Below are 23577 nucleotides of genomic sequence, written 5' to 3' on the forward strand. Positions count from 1 at the left end.
GTGAGGGAGTGGCAATACATACATGATAGATCTACTCCAACATTTCTATCTCCTTAAGATCTTGAATTCCTTCTTTTAAGTCATACCAGCAAGTTCTTGCATCTCAACTTCATTGAATGTAGGCCACTACTTAAAGTTTCAGTCAATCAACCATTAGAGCCATTTCCAGCCACACAAGCTAGCACATTAACTCTAGAATTGTGGTAAAAGTGCTCATCAATTGAATTGAATTGAATTGGTTAATAATTCAACTGAATCTGGTGTTAGATTGTCTTCCTTGTTTATTTTCTTCCTGGAAAAATAGAATCCATTCTTTCACATGTTCTCCAAATCTGCAAATGTAAATGAACAAAATATTGCAATAAATAAGCACAAGTCATTTCTTCGTAGTCAGAGTTGGAACATGTTGAGATCTGACCCTAGTTATGGATCTAGAGCATTGGTCCTCTACTGAGGATGATTTTTTTTCTCCCAGGGTGCATCTGATTGTTGTCACAACTTGGGCTTGGGAAGTGTCATTGGAGCTAGTAGGTAAGAGGTCAGGGATGCTGCTAGATATTACAATGCACAGGACATCCCCTCACAACAGTTATCCATAGCCCAATATGTTGAGAAACTCTGATCTACAGGTAACAAGGAGTGTTTGGAGTGGAATTTGAGGAAAATAGACATCACTCAGATAATGTTGTTACAGGGATTTTAAGCAAGGGATGGAAGGCTGTCTCCACTGATTTTGGAGGCTTAGAGAGATTTGGGCACTCAAGAATCTTAACTTTGAGACAACCCAAATGTCACCATTTCAGTTTCAGTGTCTCACCTTCTCTACCAATGCTGTATCTTTCACCAGAGATTTTTGGCAAGGCTATAAAATCAACTTATGTTGTAATTTTGATATCTGCAAAATTAAACTTTATGTTCAATTTTCAGCAAGATTAGTTTTCAGGTATAAAAGAAAAGGGGTAGGGGATCCTTGGGTGGCTCAGCTGTTTGGCGCCTGCCTTCGGCCCAGGGCGTGATCCTGGAGACCCAGGATCGAGTCCCACGTCAGGCTCCCTGCATGGAGCCTGCTTCTCCCTCTGCCTGTGTCTCTGCCTCTCTCTCTCTCTCTTTCTCCCCGTGTGTGTGTGTGTGTGTGTCTCATCAATAAATGAATAAAATCTTTAAAAATAAATAAATAAAAGATAATGGGTTATTTAGGGCTGCCATAAGAAACTTTCTCTGTCATTGGACTGAATGTTTAATGACTTGAACTTTCCATTTTTAAAAAATTTTTATTTTATTTATTTATGATAGGCACACAGTGAGAGAGAGAGAGAGGCAGAGACATAGGGCAGAGGGAGAAGCAGGCTCCATGCACTGGGAGCCCGATGTGGGATTCGATCCCGGGTCTCCAGGATTGCGCCCTGGGCCAAAGGCAGGCGCTAAACCGCTGCGCCACCCAGGAATCCCCAGAACTTTCCATTTTTTATGTAGATTTTTTGGTGGCTGCAAATGAAGCCACTCTCAACCTAGAGTTGTTATGATCACCATTACCATCAGCTAGTCATATGTGGCTCCAAATCATTTGCTTTAGTGGTGGTCGCTTCACCACAAATGACTAAAGGTGATAAGTTGATCATTTATGATGCCACAACATCCCATTTCCATCGACAGCTTGCTCAACATTCAATTTGAGTTTAAGGGTACAAAAAAAATCAACCCCAAATCCTATATATATATCTCAAAGTCTGTTACCTAGAACCACTCTTGGGGTCATTTACCATATTAGTCAGTACTCAGGAAAGAAACCAACTATACTAATTATCTTAACTAAGAAAGTTTATATAAAGAGCTATCGAAGGGGTGCCTGTGTGGCTCAGTTGGTTAAGCATCTGCCTTCGGCTCAGGTCATGATCCCAGGGTCCTGGGATAGAGCCCTGCATCGGGCTCCCTGCTCAGTGGGGAATCTGCTTCTCCCTTTCCCTCTGCCTCTCCCTGCATACTCATCTTTTTTTCTCTCTCAAATAAATAAATAAAATCTTTAAAAGAATAAGAGTTATTGGAGGGGCACCTGGGTGGCTCAGTTAGTTAAGCATCTGTCTCTTGATTTTGGCTCAGGTCATGATCTCAAGGTTGAGATAGGGCTCCACATGGAGCTCTGCACTGGTTGTGGAGCCTGCTTGGGATTCTCCTCTCCTGTTCCCTCTGTCCTCCCCCCACCGCTGCCATGCCCATACATTCTCTCCTTTCTCTCAAAAATAAACAAACAAACAAACAAACAAACAGGACAAAGCCCAGATCTTTAAAAAAAAAAAAAAAAAAAGATTTATTGGAGATACTACAGGCATTGAAGAATTGAAAAGAAAAGTAGAACAAAGAAGTAGTAATTGCAAGAAGTAGATGGGGGAAATAAAAGGTCAGGGATGGGATTATTAGGATTAAACACCTGAAGGCGGAGCCCTAGAGGGCTGGAACCACTGTAGCTCAGTGGTCGGCCTCAGCAGTGTCGAGACTCAGATCTCTGAGGAGGATTGCTGCCTAGCTGGTACTGGTATGTCTAAGGAGCATGATGAGGCTAGTTCTGGGAATATGGAAAGGAGTCCAGAGCTGGAACCAACTGCTGCTGCTGGCACGAAGAGCTGTTGCCTGGGTGACTTGAATAGAAACAGGAAGCGAACAAGAAGGAGCAGTCCCTTTTCCCTTCTTCCCGCCTCTGATCTCCCACTATTGGCAGAACCTAACAGAGAGCCAGGCTGGCCACAGAAAAACATGAGAGGCAGAAACCCAGCCCCAGCACCACAAAACAGAGCATAGATGGGTGACTTTGAAGCTGAGGAACAGTTTCTTCATGACCAACACAGTTAGATAATCATTGCTCAAATTACACACAAAAGGATGAGGGGGAAGCAGGAGTCTAGGGCATTTCACAGATTTCTAGCAGGAGTAACTAAATGACTAGTGGAGAAAGAGATAGAATGAATGTGGAGAAGGGAGTCAGAAAGGAGCTAGTTTGTACCATGTGAAAAGATCTGCTGGGTTTGATGAATTTAGTTTGAGAAGTCTGGACTCTAATGTAGTACAGTTCAAAATGTAGTCTTTGGATTAGTTGGCCTGCAAAGAAAAAGAAAAGAAAATTGCAGTAACATATATATATATATATATGTATGTATATGTATATATATATAATATATATATACTAATATATATTATAATGTAATATAATATTAAATATATTAATATATTATATATATAAAATCTATCATTTTAAAAAAGATTTTATTTATCTATTCATGAGAGACAGAGAGAGGCAGAGACATAAGCAGAGGGAGAAGCAGGCTCCCTGTGGGGAGCCTGATGCAGGACTCGATCCCAGGATCCCGAGACCATGACCCAAGCCAAAGGTAGATGCTCAACCACTGAGCCACCCACGTGACCTAAAATCTATCATTTTAATCATTTTTATAATTGTGAAAAAATACATATACAACTTAAAATTTGCCATCTTAACTATTTTTAAATGTATAGTTCTGTAGTATTAAGTATATTTACATTGTTTTGCAACTATCACCATCATCTATCTCCAGATTTTTTTCCATCATCCCAAACTAATGCTCTGTGCTCAGGGGTGCCTAGGTAGCTCAGTTGGCTAAGTGTCTGCCTTCCGCTCAAGTCATGTTCCTAGGGTCCTGGAATCAAGCCCTGCATCCAGTTCCTTGCTCAGTGGAGAGCCTGCTTCTCCCTCTCCCTCTGCTGCTCCCCTAGCTTGTGCCTCTCTTGTCCTCTCTCTCTCAAATAAATAAATACAATCTTTTAAAAAAACAAAACAAAAACAGAACAAAAAAACCCTCTGTGCCCAATAAGCAATAACTTCCCATTCCTCCTTCCCTCCAGCCCCTGGTCATCTCTATTCCCCTCCTGTCTCTATGAGTTTGACTCTTCTAGAAACCTCATAAAAGTGGAATCATGCATTACTTGTCCTTTTGTGTCTGGCTTATTTCAATCAGATAAATACCTTCAAGGTTCATTCCTATTGCAGCCTGTATTATAATTTTATTCCTTTTAAAAGCTGAATAACATTTCATTTTGTGCAGTTTGTTTTTTTTAATTAATTAATTAATTAAAAGTAAGCTCATGCCCAGCATGGAGTGCAATGAGGGGCTTAAGCTCAGGACCCTGAGATCAAAACCTGACCTGAGCAAGAGTTGGACACTTAACCAACTGAGCCACCCAGGTGGCCCAATGCACTTTGATTATTAGTATTATTTTTAAAAGTAAATTCTCCTCTCAGTGTGGGGCTGGAACATATGACCCCAAGATCAAGAGTAACATGCTTTACAGACTGAAGCAGCCAGGTGCCCCACAATGGTTTTGTTTTTTTTTTAATCAATTCTCAATAAGGTAAAAGTTTGTGCCAGAATGTAAAGTATCTACGTCAGCAAGCACATTTTTGTAGGACAATTTCTTCAGTGAAGGATGCCATATGCTTTATGTTTTAGAGCAAAGTCCTTTTCTCACTGCAGTCCAACACTTTGAATAGCACTAGGAGTAGGTATTTAGCTTTAGATGGAGATTCAGGAATCATTACCCCATAAAAGAAAATAATTCAAACTAGCACCAGAATGTAGGTTTTTTTTCGCATGATGTAATTTACAGCCACCTTCTAGGAAGAAATTAGAACTTCTGATAAAATGCCTACACGAAATTCTAATAAAACTAAAGAGATTAAAACTTCCGAGAAGCCGCTTACCCACCCACTCACCTGTCAGTTCAGACTGTGGTGAATTTCACCAACTACTCTTTCCTTTTTTATATCTAATTTAAAATGATTTTTTCTTTCATTTTTTAAAGATTTTATTTATTCATGAGAGACAGAGAGAGAGAGAGAGAGAGAGAGAGAGAGAGATGCAGAGAGAGAAGCAGGTTCTCTTGCAAGGAGCCCAATGTGGGACTGGATTCTAGAACCCCAAGATCACACCCTGAGCCGAAGGCAGACGCTCAACTGCTGATCCACCCAGGTGTCCCTAACTATTTTATTTTCAAGGAATCTCTACATCCAGCATGGGGCTGGAACTTAACCAGCTGAGCCAAGCCCCTAAAATGAATTTCTAACCAATCTTTTTTCTTCCCAAATATCCCTACCAAAAGTAAATTTTTGAAATGGACTTCTTAAAGGATAATAGTTAAAAGAAGAAAAAGGGAAATTATGACTCAGATGCAGATATGAAATAAATACATGTCAAAGATTTAACTTAACTCATTAATTAATGAAGGAACTGGAAAAGGTGTTACAGTCAGTTTAAAGGAAAACCCAAAGACCAAATACCTAAGTTCATCAAAAATGTTGGAATATGGGATGCCCAGGGGGTACACTTGGTTTAGCCTTGGACTCTTGGTTTCAGCTCAGGTCGTGATCTCCAGGTCCTGGGATTGAGCCCCACGTTGGGCTCCCTGCTCAGTGCAGAGTGTGCTTGAGACTCTCCCTCTCCCTCTGCCCTTCTTCATCCTCTCTAAAATAAATAAGTCATTTTTAAAAATGCTGAAATAGGGGATCCCTGGGTGGCTCAGTGGTTTGGCGCCTGCCTTTGGCCCAGGGCGTGATCCTGGAGTCCCGGGATCGAGTCCCACATCAGGCTCCTGGCATGGAGCCTGCTTCTCCCTCTGCCTGTGTGTCTCTGCCTCTCTCTCTGTGTCTCTCATGAATAAATAAATAAAATCTTTTTAAAAAAATGCTGAAATAAATTTTCTCAGTAGACACAAAGCTGGCTTATTGAGGGATGTGTGGGAGCAGGGTTGTCAATAGAAGCTTCACCTAACAGCATTTATTTATATTTATCTAAAGATGATAATTATTTACATTACTATCAGTTTTCTACAAATTAATCTATATCTCTTCAGCATTGCATAAGAGCTCAAAGAGTATAAAAGGCAAGAACTCTATAGAATCTGATAAGTGGAAAGGATATGCCTAGGACAATGCACTTTTCCATTTCCTGATTATATTTTGGTCCACTTAGAAATATCCTACTATAAGTCTTCTCCCTTGTTACAAGATAGTAAAGAAATTTTGATACATGCTCATAACAAAATTATCTGAAATTTTTTCTTTTTCTTTTTCTTTTTCTAAAAAGTTTACTGGGTGCTTGGGTGGCTCAGATGGTCAGGTGTCTGCCTTTGGCTCAGGTCATGATCCCAGAATCCTGGAATCCAGCCTTGCATTGAGCTCTCTGCTCAGCAGACAGCCTGCTTCTCCACCCCCCCTGCCTCCACCCCCCCCCCCACCTGCTGCTCTACCTGCTTGTGTTCTCTCTCCCTGTCAGATAAATGAGTAAAATCTTTTAAATATTTATTTGTTTGTTTGTTTGAGAGAGCATGGGGGAGAGGGAGGGAGAGAGACACTCTCAAGCAGACTACCTGCTGAGAGCAGAGATCATAACCTGAGCCTAGATCAAGAGCCCGATGCTTAATTCACTGAGCCGTCCAGGCACCTCTCAACATTTTTCTTAAACACTTGGCTTCTAATATTGGTTGCTGATGTGGGAAACTAAGGCAGAGGTCTTGAAAATAAATAATTTTCACTGAATCCTGTTTTTGGTATGACACCCCTATTCTTTTTTTTTTAATTTTTTTATTTATTTATGATAGTCACAGAGAGAGAGAGAAAGAGAGAGAGAGAGAGAGAGAGAGGCAGAGACATAGGCAGAGAGAGAAGCAGGCTCCATGCACCGGGAGCCCGACGTGGGATTCGATCCCGGGTCTCCAGGATCGCGCCCTGGGCCAAAGACAGGCGCTAAACTGCTGCGCCACCCAGGGATCCCCCTATTCTTAACTAGACAAGGTATCTTCCACTTTATCCTCTATGCTTTATCCACTTATTCCTCACTTGGCAGCTAGAGAGGAAATCTGGTGGTCTAACTGCATCCGAAATAGACTTTTAACCAATTATTCTTCTTTTAGTCCCAACATTATTGCTGCTTCTTGAGGTACCTGGTGTTGCCAGTCCCTGAGCCTTTTGGGGGTTCCCTGGGGCAAACCAGGCTTGCTCCTGGCCTGTCTTTTGAAAGATATGGAGTCTGCTAAGTAAGTTCCCACTATCCTGTTTTCCAGCTTCCAAAATGTTAATGATTTTATCTCCTGTTCTCCAAGAGACTGACTATACAAACAGACAATAGCCAGACCATATATGACAATAGCACTCTGACCCATAACTTCTACAGCTACCAGCCTGGGAAGCCAAACTGCAGCCTCCAAGGCAAACAGCCTAGAATGGTTAGAACTTGTCGATGAGTCAGTTTCCTTATATTTTGCCCCCACTTCCAACACAGCACCAACCAGAGAAAGCCAAACCAATCACCTAAGAATCCTGGCTTCAGGGGCACCTGGGTGGGTCAGTCAAGGCTACTCTGCCCTCAGCTCAGGTCAAGATGCTGGGTCCTGGGATTGACTCCCTGCACCAAGCTCTCTGCTCAGCATGGGCATGGGGTGGGGGTGTGTGTCCTGTTTCTCCTTTTCCCTCTGCCCCTCCCCCTGCTTATGTTCTCAAATAAATAAATAAATACATCTTTAAAATTTTAAAGAAGAAGCCTGACTTCTAGTTAACCCATCTCCAGCTTTCCCATAACAATGACCACCAATCAGAGCATATCTGAAGTCATCCCTGTTTTCACTATAAAACTTTCCCACTTGTCTTTCTGCCATTGAGTCTTTGCCATGTTTGCTCTCATTTTAGTGGTTTTCTTTTTCTATAATTTTTTTGCCTTGAGATTTTGTTTTTTCCAATTTTTAAAAAAATATTTTATTTATTTATTCATAAGAGACAAAGAGAGAGAGGCAGAGACATAGGCAGAGGGAGAAGCAGGTTCCCTGTGGGGAGCCTGATGTAGGACTTGATCCTGGAACCCCAGGATCAGGCCCTGAGCCAAAGGCGGGCACTCAACCACTGAGCCACCCAGGTGCCCCTATTTTTCCCATCTTTAAAGAGAGATTTCACTAGGATGTGTAATTACATGTGGTTCAATCCATCATCTTTAACTGGAGTTCTCTCGTGCTTCTTGCTCTGTGACTTAGATGACAGCAATCTACCCTTTACCCTTCAGCTCCAGAAGGCCAGGAAATAACCTTTGCTTTTTCACTTGCAAAACTGGATACAAAATTCAACACCTATTCAGATTCCTCCAAAGAATGTACTGGAACAAAAACATTGGAGAATGATAGACTTTACTGAACCTTGTCTATGAGAGATATAAGATGAGGTTACATTACAAGTACATAGAACTTCAACTCAACTCCCCAAATACCTTAAACATTTCGTTCTCCCCCAAAGTCTCTCCTCTGAAATATCTTTCTATTTCTCCCAGGAAGTTGGGAACCTTGCTGACTCTTACCTTTATCTCTGACTGGTCCCCTGAATCTTCTAATGCCTCACCCTTTTACTCCACAAAGCAATTCACTTCAACACCCATGCATACCACTTACTACAAAACAAAAATGCTGATTCACCAGGATTTCAACCCCTATTGTTGGGTGAATTTGTCCCATGGCAGGGAGAGTCTCACCCTCATTAGCCGGGGCCTTATGAAGTTCTTTTCCAAGTGATAGTCTAGTTCCAGCTCTTTAGGGGAGAGAAAGTAGATAAAGATATGGATCTCTCTAAACCACAAAAAAAGGACACCTCTTCTCATTTGCTAACAAATTATCTTTTTGTCTTTCCAGCTAGCTTATAAGCCTCTTGAGTGCATAGCAACATAATTTTTGTAATCTGTATGATACCTAATAATATTATAAAAGTTTATAGAAGGGATAAGTGGGGAGGGAGAATGAATATAATTGAGATGTTAGTAAATAGGATTGGGGTGTCTGGTGGCTCAGTGGTTGGGCATCTGCCTTCAGCTTAGGCCATGATCCCAGGGTCCTGGGATCAAGTCCAGCATCGGATTTCCCACAGAGAGCCTGCTGATCCTTCTGCCTAGGTCTCTGTCTCTCTCTGTGTGTCTCTCATGAATAAAGAAATAACTTTATTCATGAGACACACACACACACACACACACACAGAAGCAGAGACACAGGCAGAGGGAGAGGCAGGCTCCATGCAGGGAGCCCCACTTGGGACTCCATCCCTGGTCTTCAGGATCACACCCTGGGCTGAAGGCAGCACTAAACCGCTGAGCCACCCAGGCTGCCCGAAATAAAATCTTAAAAAAAAAAAAAAAAAAAAATAGAAGGAAATAGGATTTTCAGAAAAAGCTTATTTAGTGGTTCCTCTAAGCTTTATCTTCAACACACTAAACAAATCCAATAAAGTGTTTTCACTTTTCATTTGCTTGTTTGTTAGTTTTTAAATATTTTCTTTCTTTATTTTAAAAAATATTTATTTATTTTAGAGTGGGAAAGTGTGCACACGTGGTGGGGGGAGAGGCAGTGGAAGAGGGAGAGAGAATCTTAAACAGATTCCCTGCTGAGCATAGGACCCCCACCCCCACCCAGGTGGGACTCAATCTCATGACTCTGAGATCATGACCGGAGCTGAAATCAAGAGTCCAGCACTTAACTGACTGAGCCATCTAGGGACCCTTTAATATTTTATTTTATTTTTTAAAGATTTTATTTATTTGAGAGAGAAAGAAAGCACAAGCAGGACTGGCTGGCAGAGGGAGAAGCAGGCTCCATGCTGAGCCAGGAGCCTGATGTGGGACTCGGTCCCAGGACCATGGGATCATGGCCTGAGCCAAAGACAGATGCTTAACCCTGATATTTTATTTTTAAGCAATCTCTACATCCAACATGGGGTACGACCTCACAACTCTGAAATCAAGAGCTGGTTCCACTGACTGAGCCAGCCAGGCACTCCATGTAGTTAACAGGTTTTAGTTGACTTGTATGGTATGCATTCATCATTAATACCTTTCATTTCATGTATCAGTTAGGGCTTCTTCGCTGATAACAAAGACTTCACTATAGTGGCTTAAAATTAGTTTATGTTCTAATATAAAGAAGTCCAGAAGTAGGTAGTTCAAGGTTGATGTGGAAACCACAGAAGGCACCAAGGATCCAGGCTTCTTCTATCTCTCCATTCCACATTTCTGGGGACTTGGCGTCCATTTTCCAAGTACCACTGTGGTGGAGAGCTGTTGGAGCTCCAGCCATCAAGTCCTACTCTTAGCAAGAAATGAATGGAAGGGTAACAAAGAGGTGAAAAAGGTCCTGTGGCAATTGTCTGCCCCCCTTTTAAGAACTATGTAGAGTCCAGTGCAAAAACTTTTGTTTATACCTCTTTGGAAAGAATTTAACCACATAACCATACCTATTACCAATGGAGACAGAAAAAAATTTTTTGAATGCAATTTAAATGTATTTTTTAAATGCAATTTAAAATATATTTTTAAAATGCCCCCTGGAAAAAAAAATGCCCCCTTACTTTTTTTACTAAGCAGAAGGGAGAATGGAGATATTGGGTAGGCCACTAGCACCTCCTACCATAGTTCCTCTTGAATTTTCTGTATATGACATCCCAGTGTTTGACATTAAGTTATCCTCAAAATCAATGAATAAATGAATAAAGCATTTTTAGACAAATCAAGCAGTTTATGGCATGGTATTTTAAAATGAATTGACTTTTCTAGAGCAGTTTTAGGTTTACAGAAAATTTGAACAGAAAGCAGAGAGAGTTCCTGTAAACTACTTCCCCACCCCAACACACACATCCACAGTTTTCTCTACTATTAAATCTTGCACTAGTGTGGTACCTTTGTTACAATTGATGAACCAATCTTGATACATTATTACCAACTAAAGAGCACAATTTATTTTAGAGTTTTCTCTTTGTGTTGCACAATTCTATGAGTTTTGCCACATGCATAAAGTCATGCATCCACCATTACAGTATCATACAGAAGAGTTTCACTGCCCTCAAAAATTATCTGTGTTTCACCTATAAACCCCTCTTTTCTTCCCCAGAAACCCCTGGCAACCACTGATCTTTCTCTTTTTCTTTTTCTTTCTTTCTTTCTTTCTTTCTTTCTTTCTTTCTTTCTTTCTTTCTTTCTTTCTTTCTTTCTTCTTCTTTCTTTCTTTCTTTCTTTCTTTCTTTCTTTCTTCTTTCTTTTCTTTTCTTTCTTTCTTTTTTTCTTTCTTTCTTTCTTTCTTTCTTTCTTTCTTTCTTTCTTTCTTTCTTTCTTTCTTTCTCTTTCTTGAGAGAGCTCACATGCATGTGAGCAGGGGCAAAAGGGCAAAAGAAGAGGGAGAGAGAAAATCTCAAGCAGGCTCCACACTTAGAACTCAGTGTAAAGCCTGACATAGGGCTCAACCCCACGATCCTGAGATCATGACCTGAGCCAAAATCAAGAGTCAGACGCTCAGCTCATCCTTAATTGAGCCATCCTGGTGCCCCACTGATTTTTTTTACTATTGCTGTATACTTGCCTTTTCTAGAATGTCATATGGTTGGAAACATACAGTATGGACCCTTCTCAAACTAGTTTCTTCCACTTAACAATATGCATTTAAGATTCTTCTGTGTCTTTTTATGGTTTGATAGCTCACTTCTTTCTATTGCTGAATAATATGCCATTGTCTGGATGTGCCACAATTTGGTTATACATCCACCTATTGAAGAACACCTTGGTTGCTTTCTTTCTTTCCTTTAAAGATTTTATTTATTTATTTATTCATGAGAGAGAGAGAGAGAGAATGAGGCAGAGACACAGGCAGAGGGAGAAGCAGGCTCCATGCACCGGGAGCCCGACGTGGGATTTGATCCCGAGTCTCCAGGATCCCGCCCTGGGCCAAAGGCAGGCGCCAAACCCTGCACCACCCAGGGATCCCAGCCTATATCTTCTTCAGTGAGGTGTCTATTCAGAACTTTTGCTCACTAATTGGGTTGTTGAATTTCAGAAATTCCTTGTATATTTTGTATAATAATCCTTTATTAAATAAGTGCAGATATTTCCTCTCAATCTGTGGCATGTCTTTTCATTCTTTTGTCTAGCCATTTTTTTTGTTGTTGTTGGCATAAAGTTGTTCATCCTATGTTTTATTTTCTTAAATTTCTGCTTATTTTGTTATATCCTCCTGTTTATTCCTAATATTATTTATTTGTTGGTACTTCTCTTTTAACTAGATCAATCTCACAGAAATGTTTTTTCTTTATTAGTCTTCTCAAAGACCTAACTTTAGTTTTTGGCCATCTGTATTACATCTTTTTCTATTTTATTAATCTTTGTCTTGTCTTTATCTTCTTCCTTCTATTTTGAATTTATTTTTTTGTTTCTTCTAATGTATTAGGATGATCACTTAATAATTTTTAGTCTTATTTTCTACTATAAATGCATATAAGGTTATTACTTTACCTGTATCCTATAAATTTTCATATATAGTATTTTTATTACCTCTCAAGTCTAATATTAAAACTTTCCAGGGGGCAGCCCAGGTGGCTTAGTGGTTTAGCGCTGCCTTTGGCCCAGGGCCTGATCCTGGAGACCTGAGATCAAGTCCCATGTCAGGCTCCCTGCATGGAACCTGCTTCTCCCTCTGCCTGTGTCTCTGCCTCTCTCTCTCTCTGTGTCTCTCATGAATAAATAAATAAAATCTTTTTAAAATACTTTCCATTGGAATTTCTTCTTTGATCTGTTATTAAGATGTTTTTTAAATCTCCAGGAGCAATTAGGTAGCTCAGTTGGTTAAGGGTCTGACTTCGGCTCAGGTCATGATCTCAGGGTCTGAGGATTCAGCCCTGGGTGGGGCTCCCCACTCAATGGGGAGTCTGATTGTCCCTCTCCCACAGCTTGTGTTGTCTCTGTCTCTCTAATAAATAAATAAATAAATAAATAAATAAATAAATAAATAAATAAAAATCTTTTTTAAAAAAAGATGTTTTTTAAATCTCCAAATATGGACAGTAAAAATAATTTTATAATTATTATTATTTTAAAGATTTATTTATTCATGAGAGACACAGAGAGAGGTAGAGACAAAGACAGAGGGAAAGGAGGCTCCATGCAGGGAGCCCACTGTGGGACTTGATCCTGGCACTCCGGGATCATGCCCTGAGCTGAAGGTGGAAGCTCAACAACTGAACCACCCAGGGGTCACAAAAATGATTTTATTATTGACTTCTAATTTAATTGTAATATGATCAAAGAATGAGATCTGTATGATAGCAATTTTTTGCTATTTATAGAGAGTTGCTCAATGGGCTAAAAAAATTTAATTTTCTTAAATCTTCCTTGTAAGTTTCAAAAGTATTTGTGTTCTCAAAATGTTGGGTGCAGAGTTCTATACCTGTTCTTTAGAAAATATTAATTAATGGGGTATCTGGGTGGCTCAGTTGGTTAAGCATCTGACTCTTGATTTTGACTTAGGTCATGATCTCAGGGTTGTGAGATTGAGCCCTGTATTGGGCTCTATGCTGAATGTGGAGTCTGCTTAAGATTCTCTCTTTCAAAAAAAAAAAAAAAAAAAAAGGTTATCTCTCTCCCTCAGCCCCTCCCCCACTCCTGTACATGCTCTCTCTCCCTCTTAAAAAAAAATGAAATGTTAATTATGGTGTTGGAGATATTCCTGCAATGGCTGGTGATTCTTGGATATCATTACATATGTAGGTGCTATTGATCGAATGTTTTGTCTCTTCTCAAAATTCACATGTTGAAAACTAACCCCCAGGCAGCCCGGGTGGCTCAGCAGTTTAGTGCCACCTTCAGTCCAGGGCGTGATCCTGGAGACCCATGATCAAGTTCCATGTCGGGCTCCCTGCATGGAGCCTGTTTCTCCCTCTGCCTGTGTCCCTGCCTCCCTCCAATCTCTCTCTCTCTCTCTCTCTCTGTGTCTCTCATGAATAAATAAACTCTTAAAAAAAAAAAGAAAAGAAAAGAAAACTAACCCCCTCCTGGTATCAGGAGGTGAGGGCTTTGGGAGGTGATTAGGTCATGAGAGTCAACCCTCATGAATGAGATTAGTGCCTTATAAAAGAGGCCCAGGAGAGTTCCTTATCCCTTGGCCAAGTGAAAGCACAATGAAAAGATAGCAGTCTGTGAAGTAGATAGCAGGCACTCACCAAAATAAACCTGTCAGCATCTTGATCATTGACTTCCCAGCCTACAAAACTATGAGAAATCAATTCTTGCTCTTTATAAGCCACCTGCTCGATGGTATCTTGTTACAATAGTCCAAAAAGACCAAGACAAAGAGTGAGGTACTGAAAAGCTGATGGGGAATCCTTTATGTACAAATGGGGCTTGTTGGATTGGACTTTCAACTTAGGGTGATTGCTTATGGACCCAGACAGTTTATTATAGTGTAGGGGTGAAAATATTTTTCCTCTACCCTTCTAGATAGTTCTGGCTGGCCTATTAATTAAATTGACATAAGACAGATTACATACATAAGACAGGAGAGAACAAATTTAATTATGTACCTATGAGAGCCCTATAAGAACGAGACCCAAGGATAAAGCAGGCAATTGAAGCTTATATGCCATCTTAAGCTAAAGATTAGGATAGGGGCCCGGGGCTTCAAATGGGAGGAGGGTAATTCACAGGACAATAAGAAGAGCAGATATATGGTAACTAGATATTTGGCCCGCCACATATTAAAAAGTTATTAAAAATTATCTCCGGTAATAGCTCTTTTTCTGGGCTAGACCCCCATTCTAAATTCTTTCAGATAGTTAAGGGAGAGGTAAAAACTTTTCTTGAATCTGCTGGGTCTTTTTTTTTTTTAAGATTTTATTTATTTATTCATGAGAGACACAGAGAGAGAGAGAGAGAGAGGCAGAGACACAGGCAGAGCGAGAAGCAGGCTCCATTCAGAGAGCCCGATGTGGGACTCCATCCCGGGTCTCCAGGATCACTACCTGGGTTGAAGGTGGCGCTAAACCTCTGAGCCACCCCGGCTGCCCAAACCTGCTGGGTCTTAACTATCTTTAACTCAAAATAATCCACATGCTAAAGTGGCATATGTTGGTGTCATGTATTCTGCTCCTCCTCAATGGGATCCCTCAAATATCAATATTCTGTCATTCTAATCAAATTCATCTTATAAAGTTACACCGAGATTTGTTTGTCTGCTGATACCTCCACTCATATTCTTTTTTTGTTTTAATATTTTATTTATTTATTCATAGAGACAGAGAGAGAGAGAGAGGCAGAGACACAGGCAGAGGGAGAAGCAGGCTCCATGCAGGGAGCCTGACGTGGGACTCGATCCCGGGCCTCCAGGATCACACCCCAGGCTGCAGGCGGCGCTAAACCGCTGCACCACAGGGGCTGCCCTTGTATTCTTTTTCTTCTTTGGGTTTATAAACTTTTCACTCCTTTACTTTCATTAAAAAACAAACAAACAACTTTTTATTGAAGTATATATGAATTCAGGAAAGTGCCCACAAATAAGCAACCTGAACATACATGTAAATCAGCACTCAGATTGAGAAATAGAACATTATCAGCGCTTTGTGAGCCTGCCGATGTTCTCTTCCAGAGTCATTACTCCATACTGACTTCTAACAGCATAGGGATTTGGGTAGTTTCCAGCTTAGGGCTATTGCCAATGACAGGTATGGGCTTTTTTATTTCCTTTTTGAATTTTTCCTTTCAGTGAACATATGTATACACTTCTGTTGGGTGTATACCTCAGAGTGAAACTGTTGGGACCCAGGCTATACATATACACAACTTTAGTTGATATTGCCAAACAGTTAAACAAAATGACTGTACCAATTTATATTCCCTCAGCAGCATATTAGAGTTTTGGTTGCTCCACAACCTTGTCAATACTCGGTATTTTCTGTCTCTTTCATTTTAACCTTTCTGGTTGGTATGTAATGGTATCTCATTGTGGTTTTTATTTGCATTTCCTCTTTACTTTTGTTTTTTGTTTTTTTTTTTAAGGTGTTTCAGGATGGAGAAATTAAAATGCAGGGGATTAATCCTCTATATTTGCCATAAATTTCTCCCTTATGGGTACTTCCTCATGGAATTTAGAACCTCTTCCTATATGGAAGGTAATATAATATAGAGAATGAGGGCAACAAGCTTTGCAAGAAGATATACTGAGGTTTGATTCTCAGCTCCAAACTTGAGAAATTTATTTAACCTTTCTCCATTTTATGCAAAATGCCACTAATAATAATACTGCTTCAGGAGGTTGTTTTGAGGATTGAGATAAAATACATAAAGCAATTTGCAAAGTTCCTAGCACACTGCATGTACATAGTCAACAAATGGCAGCTATTATTACACCTTATATTCTTTATGTTCATCTCGTTTCTCCTGCTACACTTCTTATGACAGAGTAACAATACATAGCACCCATTAGCCTCTTCACATATAATAGTTGCTGATAAAGACTAGTTGACTGATGATTTTAAATATAAATATAAGGTATTGTGGTTATTGTTATAAAAGATAGCATAATTATTATTATGGCAATAGGATTAAATACACTGCTAATCAAGAATGCATTATGTAAACAAGTGTCTCTCTTATTTACCTTTATCGTTAAATACAGTCAAGAAAATTAGTGTGATAGAGTAACATTACTTGAGCTAATTAGTAATAACAATTAGACGTTCCATGTTGCATTTGTGAGGGTTCCAGAGGCTTCTCCTGTTAAAACTAAAACCTCAGCGGTTTAGCGCCTGCCTTCGGCCCGGGGCGTGACCCTGGAGACCCCGGATCGAGTCCCCATGGAGCCTGCTTCTGCCTCTGCCTGAGTCTCTGCCTCTCCCTCTCTGTGTCTCTCATGAATAAATAAATAAAATCTTTAAAAATAAGTAAATAAAACCAAAACCAATACAGAAACAAAAACACCCCTTTCCAATTCTAACAGACCCTTTGTTCAGCAGTGGAGAAACTGGGGAGGGAACAGCTGGCCCAGCAGCTTCCGTACGACATGGCGCCGCCCATGCGTACCTCCCTGCTAGGTTTACGTCCTCCAGCCCGCCGCAGGACCGGAAGTGGTTTCGGCCCTAGTGGATCCGGGTGGGTGCGCGCAGGTGGCCGAGGAGGGTTCCAGGTCCTCAGCGTGAGGTGCCGCAGGTGTTCAGGTTGGGTCCTGGGTCGCAGGTAAGTGAGACTGAGGGGCCCGCGGGGCCTTTCGCCCGCCTGGTGCGAGGGAAGGAGGGGGCTTCCAGTGCGGATCGAGGAGAGGCGTTGTGGAGCTGGAGATGTCACTGGGTGCGGGGGCGACTTATGCGGGGACCCCGCCGTCCCGCAGCGACTTGGCCCATCCCTTCTTCCCCTCCCCCGGCGCAGCCCCCCGCCCCCGCCCCGCCCCCCGCGGCGGTTCGGCGCCCAGGTGTGCAGCAACGGCTCTCGGCGCGGGCCGCGGCTCACCGCGCGCTCCCCGGCCGCCCCCTCGGGGCCCCTTCGCCTCTCTGGGAGCACCCGCCAAGCCTTCTTACGAGGCTTCGAGACCCCGTCAGCCTGGCAACTCCTCCGGCGCCGCGCGCTCCCGCCGCTGCGGTCGTGGGGACCTGCCCCCGCCCCCGCCCCCGCCCCCGGTCGCCACCCCTTTCCTCCCAGACGCACCCGCTGCTGCGGGCCCTGCCGGGAGCCGCCGCTCCAACCTGGAAGCCGGGAGATGGCTGCAGGCTTGATGCTTGCTCAGTGGATCGGCAGCAGACCCAGCCCTTTCTAAGCTCTTGAGATACTGATTGGACGCAAACTCCCTTAGAAAACGCTGCATTATTTATACTGTATTTTTAAAAATAAAAAAAAAATTTTAAATGATCTCTACCCCCAGCGTGGGGCTCCCTCGCACAGCCCCAAGATCACGAGTGCGGCCTGCTCCACCGGCTGAGCCAGCCAGGCACCCCCCACCCCCACTCCAATACCATATATATTTTTTTTTCTTTCTTTTTTTTTTTAGTTGTATTACATGGATAGAAGGAACTGCACGGAAGATTTTGTTAATTATCAGAATTAGGAAGTGCGGGAGGAAAGCAATCTAATGCGAGAAGTACTGAATTGTCTTGGTCAAGTTGAGCTTTCTTTTTTTTTTTTTTTTTTTGAGTGCGTTTAAAAAAATTTTTTTTTTTTAATATTTATTTTAGTTGTAGTCCACGCATACAGCCTTTAAAAAAAATTCAGGGCAGCCCGGGTGGCTCAGCGGTTTAGCGCCGCCTTCAGCCCAGGGCCTGGTCCTGGAGACCGGGGATCGGGTCCCACGTCGGGCTCCCTGCGGGCTCCCTGCGTGGGGCCTGCTTCTCCCCCTGCCTGTCTCTCTGCCTGTGTGTGTGTGTGTGTGTGTGTGTCGTGTCTCATGATTAAATAAATAAATCTAAAAATTTTTTAAAAAATAAAATTCATGTGAGAAATTTAAACAAAATGGTTCCTTTTTTTTTTTTTTTTTAAATGGTTCCTTTTTGATCTCTTTCCATCTCTATCTTCTTTAATCTCTTACCTCTAAAGTAAGAACTGTTACTGGCTTGGGATGTGTGTTTTTTGTTGTTGTTGTTTCTTTTTCTTTACATTTTTTGACAAGTATTCATATTAGTTACGTATAGGTAAGATTTCATGTTAAACTTTTACTAATACATATTTTACAAATATGGCATATTGCACCTATTCAGAAACTTGACTTTTAATTTTGTTATAAATATTTATTTATTCATGAGAGACAGAGGGACAGAGACACAGAGGGAGAAGCAGGCTCCGGGCAGGTGGCTGGATGCAGGACTTGATCCCTGGGGACTTTCAAATCATGACCTGATGGACCTGAGCCACCCAGGTGCCCCAGAAACTTGACTTTTATTCTTAAAAATGGGGCTTAAAACTTTTTCTTTGTCCCTATGTATGTAGAGATCTACCTTATTATTTCTACTTGGTCCATAAATTCCGTGCTGTAAGATTTTGTAGTATGTGAGATTCCATAGATGGCTACAAACACAGTGTGTCAGAGAACCTCCTTCCACATGTGTCTCTGTGCCTACGTGAATATTTCAAACCTGAGATTGAATTGCTGGGTGGGAGGGTGTGGACATTTAATGCCAAACTGCCCACCAACAGTGCATAATAATGTCTATTTCCCTAGCTCTTTTAAACATTAAAAATATTTTTTATATTTTTTTGAGAGAGAGAACAAGAGAGTGAGAGAGAGAGCATAAGCAGGGGAGTGGCAGAGGGAGAAGCAGGTTCCCTGCAGCAGGGACCCCGATGCAAGGTTGGATCCCAGGACTCTGGGATCATGACCTGAGCTGAAGGCAGATGTTCAACTGACTGAGCCACCCAGGCACCCCTCTTTTAAACCTTTGATGCTATTAATCTTTTTCATTTTTTGCCAATCTAATGGGTGAAAAATGATTCTAATTTGTGTTTTACTTTGTATTTCCTTAGTTACTAGAGAGATTGGATATCTTTTCATGATTGTTGGCTGTTTGTATTTACTCTTTCAAGAAATATCTCATATCAATTGGGTTGGTTTTTTATATATAGTTTTTAATGTATTTTGGATATAATCTTTTGTCATTTATATTTGTTATCTTTATTCCCAACTTAGTGCTTTTTATTTTTTTATTTTTAAAGATTTTATTTATTTATTCACGAGAGACACAGAATGAGAGAGAGGCAGAGATGCAGGCAGAGGGAGAAGCAGGCTCCATGCAGGGAGCCCAGTGTGGGACTCGATCCCGGGACTCCAGGATCAGGCCCTGGGCTGAAGGCGGCACTAAACCGCTGAGCCGCCCGGGCTGCCCCCAACTTAGTGCTTTTTAAAATTGATGCTTGTCTTTTAACTACATGACATTTTTGTCAAATCATAGTTTTAAATTTCACAATAAGTGTATCAGTCTTTTACTCTGTGTATTTTTTTTAAAGATTTTATTTATTTATTCATAGACAGAGAGGCAGAGACACAGGGAGAGGGAGAAGCAGGCTCCATGCAGGGAGCCTGATGTGGGACTTGATCCCAGGTCCCCAGGATCACACCCCAGGCTGCAGGCGGTGCCAAACCGCCGCGCCACCAGGGCTGCCCTACTATGTGTATTTTGTATCTTGTTGCTGTCATTCCCTACCAGAGCTGTTCTCCAGTGGGAGATATTTTGCCTGCTAGGGGCTAGTTTGGTAATGTGAGCAGACATTTTTCGGTTGTCTAACTGGGGTTGTGGTATGAGGGCATCTGCTGGGTGGAAACCAGGGATGCTGCTAAACATCCTACAATGCAAAGGAAAGCCCTCCACAACAAAGAATTTTTCTGGACTAAAATGTTAGTAATGCTGAGGTTGAAGAACCCTGTTCTACCCTAAGACACAACAACAGGATTTTCTTTCTTTTATTCCTTACTTTCTTTTTTTTCTTTTTAAGATTTTTTATTTATTTGAGAGAGATGAGGGGGAGAGATTGAGCAGAAGGGGCAAAGGGAGAGGGAGAAGCAGACTCCCCACTGAGCAGGGAGCCTGACACTGGGCTCGATCCCAGGGTCCTGAGATTATCACCTGAGCCACCCAGGTGCCCCAGGGTTTTCTCTTATGACTGTCTTTTCTCCTATATATTATGTGTTTGAGTTTTTCTTTTATTCCTCTGGATGTGTGTGAATAAGTGAATGGTGTGAGCATAATTACTGTTTTCCCAACAGTGTCACCCTGAATATTAAATGCATTCTTGACCCATTAATCTGAAATGCCACATTTATCATTTACTACTTTCTCACACATACACAGTCAATTTCTGGACAGTCTTCTATTCTGCGGCCTAATTTTCTGTTTTTTTTTTACCAATACCACAATATCTTAACGTTGAATATATGTTCTATTTTGATAAGTAGTAGGATAAATATTCCCTTATGATTATTACTGTCATTATTTTATTGAAAATTGTATATTTTATCAGCTCACATACTCATTTAAAAAACTATTTTGGGAACTAATCCTAGAATTTCTTTTCCAGATTTTTAGAATTAGCTTGTTAAATAATTTTTTAAGTGACTTTATCAAGATGTAATTTACATAACTCATTGTTTAACATGTATAATTCAGTGGTTTTTGGCGCATTCACAGTTGTGCAGACATCACCACAATTTAATTTTATTTATTTATTTATTTATTTATTTATTATTTATTTTAAAAGATTTTATTTATTTATTCATGAGAGACACAGAGAGAGAGAGAGGCAGAGACACAGGCAGAGGGAGAAGCAGGCTCCATGCAGGGAGCCCGACATGGGACTCAATCCCAGGTCTCCAGGATCACACCCCAGGCTGCAGGCAGCACTAAACCGCTGCGCCACCAGGGCTGCCCCACAATTTAATTTTAGAACATTCTCATCGCCCCAAAAAGAAACCCCTGCCAATTAGCAGTCATTCCCCAGAATGCGAGCCCTAGGCAATCACTAATCTTTCTGCCAGTTATAGACCTGAATATTTTGTATAAATGGAATCATACAATTTGTGTTATCTCATGACAGGTTTCTTTCACTCAACATAATGTTTTTGAGTTTCATCCATGTTGTAGAAAGTATCAGTACTCTTCTGTTACTGCTGAATGGCATTCTATCCTATGGTGTATTTGTTTCCTAGGGCTACAGTAACAAAATGACACAACCGGGTGACTTAAAATAACAGAAATGTATTCTTCTTGCAGTGCTGGAGGTTTTAAAGTCCAAAATCAAGGTGTCAGCAGGGCTTTGCTGTCTTGATGGCTCTAGGGGAGGGCCCTTTCGTGCCTCTTCTTAGCTTCTGGTCGTTGCTGGCAGTCCTTGGGATTCCTTGGCTTACAGCTGCATAACTCCAACCTCTGCCTCGGTCTTCATATGGCTTTCTTCCCTGAGGATCTGTCTTTACATGGTGATTTTCTCTATGGGAGCCTGTTTCCGTGTCTCTTCTCCCCTTCATGGAAGGACACCATTTCTATTAGACTAAAGGCCCACATTACTTCAGTATGAACTCATTTTAACTTGATTATGTGTGTAATAAATTTTCAGTAAGACTCAATTTTTAATAAGGTCCCTTTCACAGGTACCATGGGTTAGAACTTCAGTATATCTTTTTCCAGGACACAGTTCAACCCATAACCTACTTTATCCACTTGTCAGCTGAAGGGCATATACGTTGTTTCCACTTTGTGGCTATTATGAATAATGGCACTATGAACTTTTGTTTGGACATTTGTTTTTGTTCCTTTTGGATATATACCTAGCAGTGGAATTGCTGGGTCATAAGGTAACCCTATGTTTAATCATTGAGGAGCTGCCAGAGTGTTTTTTCAAAGCAGCTGCAGCATTTTACATTCCCACCAGCAATGTGTGAGAGTTCTGATTTCTCCATATTATTGATACACTTATTATCTTTTTGTTTAGAGCCATCCTAGTAGGTGTGAAGTGGTATCTCCTTGTTGTTTTGATCTGTATTTCCCAAATAGCTTTTCATGTGTTTATTGGCCATATGTCTATATTCTTTGAAGAAATGTCTATTTAGATCCTTACCTGTTTTTAACTGGTTTGTCTTTTTTATTATTATTAAATTGTAAGAGTTCTTTATATATTTTAGATACATGGCTCTTACCAGATACATGCTTTGCAAATATTTTCTCTCATTCTGGGGTTGTCTTTTTATTCTCTTGGTGGTCAATTCATTTTTTTAAAAGTTTTTTAAAATTAAGTTTTCATTGCATTTATATGTTATTTTGAGCATTTCTGTAAAACAATCTTCTCTTCATTAAAAAAAATAGAGTAATTATAGTACCTCTTTCAGAAGGTTGTTGAAAGGATTGTAATGTGTACATGATTAGATACAATGTAAGGTACCTGGCACATGCTACGTGCTCTGTATATGATAGCTGTGATAATATATCTCTGCTCTTCCAGTCTTCTATATCTTCAGTAAATTTTTCTATTTTTCTTCATATCAATCTTGCACATTTCTTTTTGGGTTTATACCTAGGTTTATGTGTGTGTCTATATGGTTATTATTTTGCGTGTGGTTTTTAAAAAGTATATATTGCTATTTTGGGATTTTCATCATATTTTTATAATGGTTTTGGAAAGCTATTGATTTTATATTCATCAAACTTTCAAAATAAATTGTAAAAGTTATACTTTGTTTACTTATCCAGGTGAGTTCATTGTAGCCATTCTGTTAGGAACCGTGGTTTTTTGTTTTTTCTTTTTTTAATGTAAGAGCTACACCCAATGCTGGGCTTTATCTCATGATCCTGAGAGTCTTGTGCTCTGGTTATTAAGCCAGCCAGGTGCCTCACCGCCCCCCCCCCCACCCCCCCACCCCCCCCAGTTCTTTTTCATTCTGCCTTCTTCCACCCTGATTTGGATCTTCCTTTCCAGGCTCTAGTATTGTGAGTCTTCCAACAGATCTTCCTGTCTCTTGCCTTGCTCTCCTCTAGTCTAGCACCCACATAGCTGCCATAGTAGTCTTTGAAATCTGAGTCTGATCCTAGCACTTCACTTGTAAGTCTATTACTGGCTCGCCATTACCTATAAGGTTTTATCCTGTAAGGTACCCTAAGGCCTCTCATGACTCACCCTAGATCTGCTCATTCCAGCACCATCTGTCTTTGTTTTCTTGTATTCACATTTTGCTTTAGCACATCACTGTCCAATAGAAATATAATGTGAGCCCCATCAATAGTTTTCTAATAGCCACATTAAAAATCTAAAAAGAGGG

The 23577-nt window shown here is 40.9% G+C and overlaps 1 protein-coding gene and 1 long non-coding RNA gene across 3 annotated transcripts in view; one reads left to right on the forward strand and one right to left on the reverse strand.

Annotated features, from left to right (window-relative positions):
• Positions 1-2280: 2280 nt before the first annotated feature.
• Positions 2281-16936, reverse strand: LOC125755590 (uncharacterized). The gene is made up of 2 exons (XR_007412403.1): positions 16797-16936; positions 2281-3090 (listed from the first exon to the last, which is right to left on the reverse strand). It is a non-coding gene; the product is annotated as an uncharacterized LOC125755590 (long non-coding RNA).
• EXD2 (exonuclease 3'-5' domain containing 2) overlaps positions 16889-23577 on the forward strand; it is a 63365-nt gene continuing 56676 nt past the window's right edge. The window contains exon 1 of one of the 2 annotated variants that reach the window (XM_025442866.3): positions 16889-17030. The gene's annotated coding sequence lies outside the window, so the exon portion shown is untranslated. The remainder of the gene's footprint in view (positions 17031-23577) is intronic. The other variant, XM_025442867.3, reaches the window with a different exon arrangement.

The sequence above is a fragment of the Canis lupus genome, chromosome 8 (genome assembly GCF_003254725.2).
Source record: "Canis lupus dingo isolate Sandy chromosome 8, ASM325472v2, whole genome shotgun sequence".
In the NCBI taxonomy this organism is placed as follows: Eukaryota; Metazoa; Chordata; class Mammalia; order Carnivora; family Canidae; genus Canis; species Canis lupus.